The sequence below is a fragment of the Mycteria americana genome, chromosome 6, assembly GCF_035582795.1.
Source record: "Mycteria americana isolate JAX WOST 10 ecotype Jacksonville Zoo and Gardens chromosome 6, USCA_MyAme_1.0, whole genome shotgun sequence".
In the NCBI taxonomy this organism is placed as follows: domain Eukaryota; kingdom Metazoa; phylum Chordata; class Aves; order Ciconiiformes; family Ciconiidae; genus Mycteria; species Mycteria americana.
In genome coordinates this window covers 1,907,823-1,916,050 of record NC_134370.1, presented here as the reverse complement: position 1 = coordinate 1,916,050, position 8,228 = coordinate 1,907,823, and positions in this window count along the sequence as shown.

Sequence of the window (8,228 nt, the reverse complement as noted above, 5' to 3'; positions counted from 1 at the left end):
CAGTCTAATTTCTGTGCCCCCAGGCTGTAGGAATGCCAAGACATCAAAGAACAAAAGCCACGCGAAAGGACGGCTGAGGCTGCACTAGTGTGTGGGCTGGAAATAAATAAGAGAGTTTTAAAGTTGACACAGGAGATGGAAAAAAAATAGGTACTTCTGTCGTGGTTCAGCCCCAGCCGGCAGCCAAGCACCACGCAGCCGCTCGCTCACTTCCCCCCCCGGTGGGATGGGGGAGAGAATCGGAAGAGCAAGAGTAAGAAAACTCGTGGGTTGAGATAAGAACAGATTAATAATTGGAACAAAATAATAGTAATAATAATAATGAATTGTAATGAGAAGGAAAACAACGAGAGAGAGAGGAACAAAACCCAAGGGAAGGAAAAAAAGGAGAAAAAAAATGATAATAATAATAATTAAAAAAAAAAAAAGATACAACTGCTCACCACCTGCCAGCCGACACCCAGCCAGTCCCTGAGCAGTGATCGCTACCCCCCCAGCCAACTCCCCCAGTTTCTATACTGGGCATGACATCATATGGTATGGAATAGCCCTTTGGTCAGTTTGGAACAACTGTCCTGGCTGTGCCCCCTCCCATTTCTTGGGCACCTGGCAGAGCATGGGGAGCTGAAGGAAAAAAAAAAAAAAAAAGTCCTTGACCAGTGTAAACACCGCTTAGCAACAGCCAAAACATCAGCGTGTTATCAATATTATTCTCATACTAAAATCCAAAGCACAGCACTATACCAGCTACTAGGAAGAACATTAACTCTATCCCAGCCAAAACCAGGACACTTCGTAGGGAAGAGCGAAAAGGCTTGCTCCATCTACGTGCCACCTAAAGCAAGCGTCAGAAAAACCACCGTCTGACCTGGTTTTGTCTGTTAAGGGGGTGTCCGTAACCTTTTGATGAACAGTAACAGTTCATCCGTTCAGGTAATGGTGTGATCAAGGCTCTTGCCATCAGGGAGTGGAGCTAATTTTGTAATTAGATCTTTCCCAAAGAACTAAATCCCCTTTGGAGTCCCAGGAAAGATCAGAAGCCAGGTGGAAGTCACAACTAGAAAATGACACGTGCCCAGCATCGAGTGCATTACCAAAGCCAGGGAATAAGAAGTTCACTTCTCAAATACGCCCCACTGTGCTGAGGAGTAAGGACCGAACACAGAATTGACAAGAACACCTTGGCTGGGCTCCTGCTTTTCTTGCAGAAGTCGTCCTTCTCTAAAAGAAACATCTAAATGCCGTGTGATGGTGCACCAAACAACTCTGTATTGGGGAGCAGCTGCAAATTTGAGCAGCACTGAGTGTCATGATTTTGACTTTTAGGTTTGGGGACCTAAAATGGGGTACCTCAGCCTACATACAGACATTTGGGTAAGCGAGTGACCATTGCAGGGACTTGGGCTGGCCTGGTGTCCTCCTGCCCTGGCTGCTACATACTGTTTATTGCTCCCTAGTACACGTCACCCCTCCCGTTGGGATGACAGGCGATGAACTGCCTATCATTATTTCAGATTAACTCACAGGAAAATACCCGAGTTTCAATATAGAATGTCCAATTTCCAAACAGGATCATTCAGAAGCTTCCAAGGATCACCTGCAAATTCCCACCCACGACAGCAGAAGACCAAAATAATTCACACACGCTTGGACCTGAGAGCCAGCCGCACAAACTGCACAGCAATCCAGAACGGGCAGATACTCGTTTCAGATTAATTCTGAAAAGATCAACAGAAGATTCTTTTCTAGAGGATGATGCCCTTCTTTAAGGAAGCCAAGGTGTCTTCTGCACCCTCCAGCTCCTACCAAAAGGGAGAAAAAATGCAAGGGAGGAGGTGTGACCGAGCAGAATTCAACAGTGCTCGTCGCTCACTGGCACTGTACGCCACAGGTAAAATCAGAGTCCTTCATTTTCCTTTTGCTGGGTCTTGCGACCAGCACAGGATGATATCCTCAGTCAGGAGGGTGTAATATACTGCTTGTATTTTCTGCTCTGCTAAATCAAGCTGTTTTGCAGGAGGGAACACGTATTGTCACGCTATCCCTGGCAGTCATTCCTTCTAGAGCTTATTCTTCACTAGGGATCCAGTTGTACTTACAGTATGTGCTCTGCCACATTCTTTGAGCCTGAGGGCGTATCACAAAAAAGTAATCCACAGATTCTTTTTTTTTTTTAATTTAGCATTTGACATGCCTGATAGAAAAATAACCCTAAATCTGGGTAATCCAGTTTGCAGAACATCTGAAGCACAAGTCATTTTGGAGTTTGAACCAAACCCAAATCCATTCACATCAAATCAGATTTATTTAATTATTTCAAAGCCACCTTCCAATTCCACCCCCAGAGCCTATTTATGTGTCTTGCCAGTATAGCTAGTGTTGTGGACTGGCTTCCCGTTTATATTCACGTTTAGAACAATAGGATGCACTATAAAAACCATGCATTTTGTGACACATCCATCTAAATGTGTCAGCATATGGCAGGGGATCCTTTCCTGCAGGTGCAAGGTTTGCAAACAGCAGTTGCGTTAGAAAAGTCTCATCTGACGTACAAACTGCGGAGTTAAGTGGTACCTGTGTGAACAGAACGAATATCAGTTCTCTCCCCCCGTGGATATTTTTCCGAATAAGAAAAAGCTGAGCTTGGTAAAGAGTATGATAAAGAGTATGAAAGCTGACTTCAGTAAGTTGCGAAGAATAGCCGTGCGAATCCAAAAGGGTGATCTTGTGATTAATTGCTTATGCTGTGAAGACTGCATGGCCTGAAGTAAAAATGCAAACGCTACAATCACCAGATTTTAAGAGTTCCGTAACAAAGGTAGAAGATATATAATTTACAAATGTTTTCAAGACATCTTGGGAACTAAGAGGCTAGAAACAAAAGACATGCTGATATTTACATGAATACACCTCCAAATGCAATGTCAGTTAGGGATTCACCTTGTCTTCTGCAGGTGAGACCTGACAAAAAAAACCCTCCAGCAGAGGAATGGAGATGTACTTCGGTTGTCAGAGGTAGCTTGTTGCCATCCACAGACTATCAGCTATATTTGCACTTGCTAAATTCATAGGCCTTTGCCTCTTGGGACTTTTCTGACTTTTATCTGAAGTAGTTTGCCCTTTTTTTGCAGAGAAATTACTTTGTACCACCCCAAAATCCCATTCTTAGATTTGCTGTTCTTGTATCTTGAGAAACTGAGGACTCACAAGTCTTCTCATGCTTCTCTCCATTTGCTCATTTTTTCCCTTTCCTCCATCAAGCTCATTTGCTAAATGTTTCTCCATGCTTTCTCCGCTGTTAACTCCATCATTTTGTGTGGTACCAGGTAATTTAAAAGGAGAATAATTTCACAGAATCATTTAGGTTGGAAGAGACCTCTTGAGATGATCTAGTCCAAGTCCCTGCTCAAGCAGGGTCCCTAGAGCAGTTGCCCAGGACCATGTCCAGTGGGGTTTTGAGTATCTCCAAGGATGGAGCCTCCACAGCCTCTTCGGGCAGCCCGCCCCAGTGTTAGGCACCCTCACAGTAAAAAACCTCTTTTTTTGTGTTCATGTTTACCTTTAATAAATAGATTTAGCAGTCACAAACCTGTCACACCTTCCAACCTGTTTCTTCGCACACATTGTTGAGTGCTGTTAAAGACTCATGACTGTGGGAACTCTGCAATTACATGCGTGTTCGTTCTTTCTTACATCTTTGGTGCAAAGCTAACTGGTATCTTCAGGTCTTCAACTGGGACCTTAATTTTACCGTTTTCCTAGACAAAAATGTCAGTATTTCCATGTTTGCTATATTTGATTCCCTGTTAAATTCCCCCTCATTTTGTTTTATTCTGCGTATACAACTCTTACTGACATTTAATCAAGAAAACTAGTGACCTGTCATAGCCTTTTCCCACTGCTATTATACTAAGACCTGACATGTCTTAAAGTTAATTCCTGTCTTGTTTCAGAATATTTGCTCTTTGTTTTGCAGTGTTCGTACTACACAGTCTCTTCACCTCCCAAACCTATACGTTCTTCCAGACCAAAGAGTTTTTCATTTTATCTTGTGTCATGCATCCAAAGGTCAAAATAGAATGCTGAATCACATTTTTGCTTATCACGAAAGGTTTTTTTCAGAACCCCATTATGCATTCTTACCATTGTCAGTGCCCTCTTCCTGGCTCCTACCCTCTAATTATTACAAGTTTTCTATGCTCATCTTCTGAATGTCATTTTCATCCTTTATAATCATATCACATATTGTTATCACATCCAAGCTTTTTTTTTCTCTTCATGTTCAAGGCTCTCCAAACCCCCTGGCATAAAAGAGGACAAATAAAGAACTCCTTCCACGAACCAACAAGAACGGTGTCAACACGTGGTTGCACACATGTACTGAATCTCATCTTTGCTTCAGTGGAAGCAGGTTGTCACCCTTGGATATCTCTTGCTACACGGCTAACAATTCTGCCTTGATTTATAATGATTTTTTTAAGGAGGAAGACAACCTTATGTGTTAATCATATCATCCAGTAGTCACAGTCAAGGCCCCTAGGGAAAAACCAATACTCAAAAATAAAAGAATTTTATCAACAAAAGTAATCTGTTTTAATATAAATTTTAATTTGACTTTGAATGCAACCATTTCCTTTAACCAGAGGTTTTTTCTAGGATCAATCTTAATTTGTACAGTCTAGTAAATCTCACCGGTTCAGATGCCCAAGAATCAACAAAAGAATCAAGAAAAACTATTCTTAATCACTTTGTATAAATAAGATGCCAAATTAGTGCAGAATAAGAAGTCTTTTGTAGCAAGGGACAGACTAAATTCCCGAAAGTATAGCTGATGATATATCAGAATAGAGAAACGATGTAAGCAGATAAAAGAAGAAAAGGTGTTGCTTAGGCGTATTCAAAAGATAGTAGTTTTTATTTTACACTGTACATGCACTAATAAATACTATTTCTGTATTGAGACATAGCTTATATATATCCTGAATACTTAGCAACTTCCAGCTACTTTAATTTCTTCAAACTGGAATTACATCGTCTCTCTACTGTTACGTCTTCGTCTAAGCACAGTTCAGGAAAACAGTATTAAGCAGCAGGAACTTTTCTGCCACACATAAAGTTGTGGGTTCAGGGACTGGCTAGAACAAGAATTATGTTAAAACACATCAATATTTTACGGGGAATTCCCAGCTTGAATATAACAGAGTAAAACCCGTGTCTGTAAGGAATATGCATTTCAGTACTTCAGCACTAGAACATGGTAATTAGCAGATGTAAACCAAGCCACAATTCTTTTGTAAACTGACTTACTCAGGCAGGAAAATCCGAGTGGCACTCGGGAGTGACCGCCCACACCACCGCGTTGTGCTGTGTCTTCAGGTTTTCTTTCATCCCAATTTGGATATTGCCTCTGCAGTCAAGTTCTTTGCAACCTGAGGTGAGCAGTAGATCAGCTGGGCACTATGGGAGGCTTGCCAGATTAATTTGGCCCGCTGCCTGTTGTTCAATCTGGAGTCATTGAAGCCCTGGGTTTCCCTGGGACCGTGCTGCCAAATACTCCATATGGGATGCCCAGAAATATAGCCTAATGTTAGGGAGATTTAGTTCTCCTGTGTCTCAATGGGCCTATACATTTTTAACAGCAATCCTTGTTTTTACCTTCCAAATGAACCTTGAAAAGGTCTTGTGAACCTTATTAAAGAATGAGCTTTTAAATTATGTGACATAGCTGTAGTTGACATAGGCTACAGAGGAAGACATTTATTTCCAGAAGTTCCATCTGTCCTACAGCTGATGTAGGGCGAGTCATTCCTCAAGTGTTTGAGCTCTGGCCCGCAGACTAGAGAGTATTTACACCCTCCATCCCGTATTGCGTTGACCTGAACAGCGTATAGGCCATGATCGGCGCTGAATTCCTTCACAGTGAGAAAGTAGCTCCATTTGTTGAAAAAGGGTCAGGCAATGGGACCAACAATATGGACAATAAATAATAAAACAAGAGTTAATCAGACTATAACAGCGTGTTTTCTTATTGCAAAAATTACAGTCTGTTCCACAGATGCAAGCCTGTCTTTAATACAGCAGAAAAGCTTAGACCGAACAGAATGCACATTTTGTGTGGTACTAGGGAACTCAAAAGGCAAAAGAATTTACCATTAAAAAATAGACTTGTTTGTGGAATTACGTATTTTAGTCTTAGTAACAGCACAGCGCTGTGTCCTATGCCACTCTACAGTCTAATCCTTTTTGTTCGTCATGAAAGAGCTGCAGGTGGAGGTTATGTGCTATTTGCTCCAAGTTCTAGATTATTTAATGTGGGATTTTTTTAATGATCTGAAATCTAAAATAAAATTGGGCAATCTGTGGGACTTATCTAACAGAATAATTCAGAATTTAAGAAAAATTATTTTCTTTGAAATGAGTATTTTATGGGGAGAAATTACTGGTTTTTCCTTTTTTGTGACTGAAAGGAACAGTACTTTTTTAAAAGCTCTGAAACTCAGCAAAATATGGTATAAAATCCCAAATATGCTTTCCCCAAAGATTTTCTATTCTTACAAATTTCTGATTATGCCACTGGTTTTCTGTTAGGTTAAAATGTCAGAGAAAATGTATCGAATTAGACTTTCTTCCCTCCACTCATCCCAAATCAAGAGAGAGGTGTAGCAATCGGTAAGCAGAGCTGAGGTTCTCATAATTCTTATCAGTCCTGTGAAATCTTTTTTAATTGCTGCTTTTATCACGACACCAGTTAAGATGAACCTGTAACTGTTAAGATGAACAAATTGTGTTGATCTCGCTTCATGATTCATACCCTTTGTTTAGAATTTTGTTAAAATACTTGATTTATTCCAAAAGTTTGTTTCTAAACTATTTTTTTCTCTCTGCTAATGTAGTCAATTAATAAGCATTGAACAGATAAACAGTGAAGAAGACTTTATCACAATTTTCAGATACATCCTCCACTTGCTGCTCTTCAAAAGAAATTGAAAAACAACCGTATTGTTGAACAATGAAGATTTAGGGCGGCCTGAAAACAATCTTAAAGTTGAATCTATTTTTATTTGGCCTGTTACTCTACTATGGTGTTAGACGCTGACTTCAGGTCTTTCCTTTGGGTGGCCATTTGTGCAACATGGCAGCCATGTACTTTATGTCAACTAGAATTTGTTTATAGAAAGCATGTAGTTTTACATCTTTTTTTTTCTTTGTTTTCTTCAAAAGTATTTACAGGCTTTTGTTTTCTCAGAAATATTCTTTGAGAAAAGACAGTAACTCCATGGAGAGATTAATATTTTATTTTGGATTAATTTCTGTTGTGCTTTTTGAGATTTCAGATAAAATGTTGTTGATGATTAATGCGTCAAAATTTTACATTAAATTTATAAGAACAGTAAACATTCCTCAGTATGCTTTATGACCATCTTTTTAACAGCACAGAGATCAGACAGTATTTTGGATTAAATTTTTTCTTCTCTTTCCGCATCACAAGGACGTAAGTATTATTAGACAAAACAAAATAAAATATTCACTCTTCTTATCCTGATCCATTTCTTCACAATGTGATTCCCCATCACCAGTGGTAATCCTGGTTCCAGTGGCATGAGTTGTAACAGCTGCATATTTATGGGCAGTGAGCTCGAGGAGTGAAAATCTAATTTCAGGTTGACTTTATATCTGATTCTTTCCAATAGACTATCTTGGCAAATATGAAGGAAAATGGTAATAGGTCGGTCCTGAACAGCAACCTGATACGAATGGTAAGAACTACAGGCAACCTTCCCTGTTGTACCTTTTGTTTCTTTTTTAAGAGCACAGTTTAAATGACCTGCTATCACTTTATGGTGTGAGCGTTCCTGTGTCCAGCTCCTTGGAAAAAATACTGCCTTGATGCTGCTTTTGAAGCAAAAGATTAGGTTGCACAAAGAGAGTACGCTGCCTGCCTGCCCCTTCCACACGCCGAGTCCGTTCTAGAGCTGACTGTGGGTGCAAGCCTTTGCATCCTCTTACATCCAGATTAGTCTTTTTTCCAGCTTTATGTCCTACTACATGAAGGCTTACATACTATAAACTTCTGGGTTCCTCTATGCCGTCCATCACATTGCTTTGTAATCTTTAAGTCTTTTCTTCACTAGAAACAGAAGCCACATTATTTTGGTAATAAAAGTGTCATTTTTTTGATGGTGAAGACAAACCTGCGGTCTTGTTTGAATTGGTAGATTCTAGAAAAC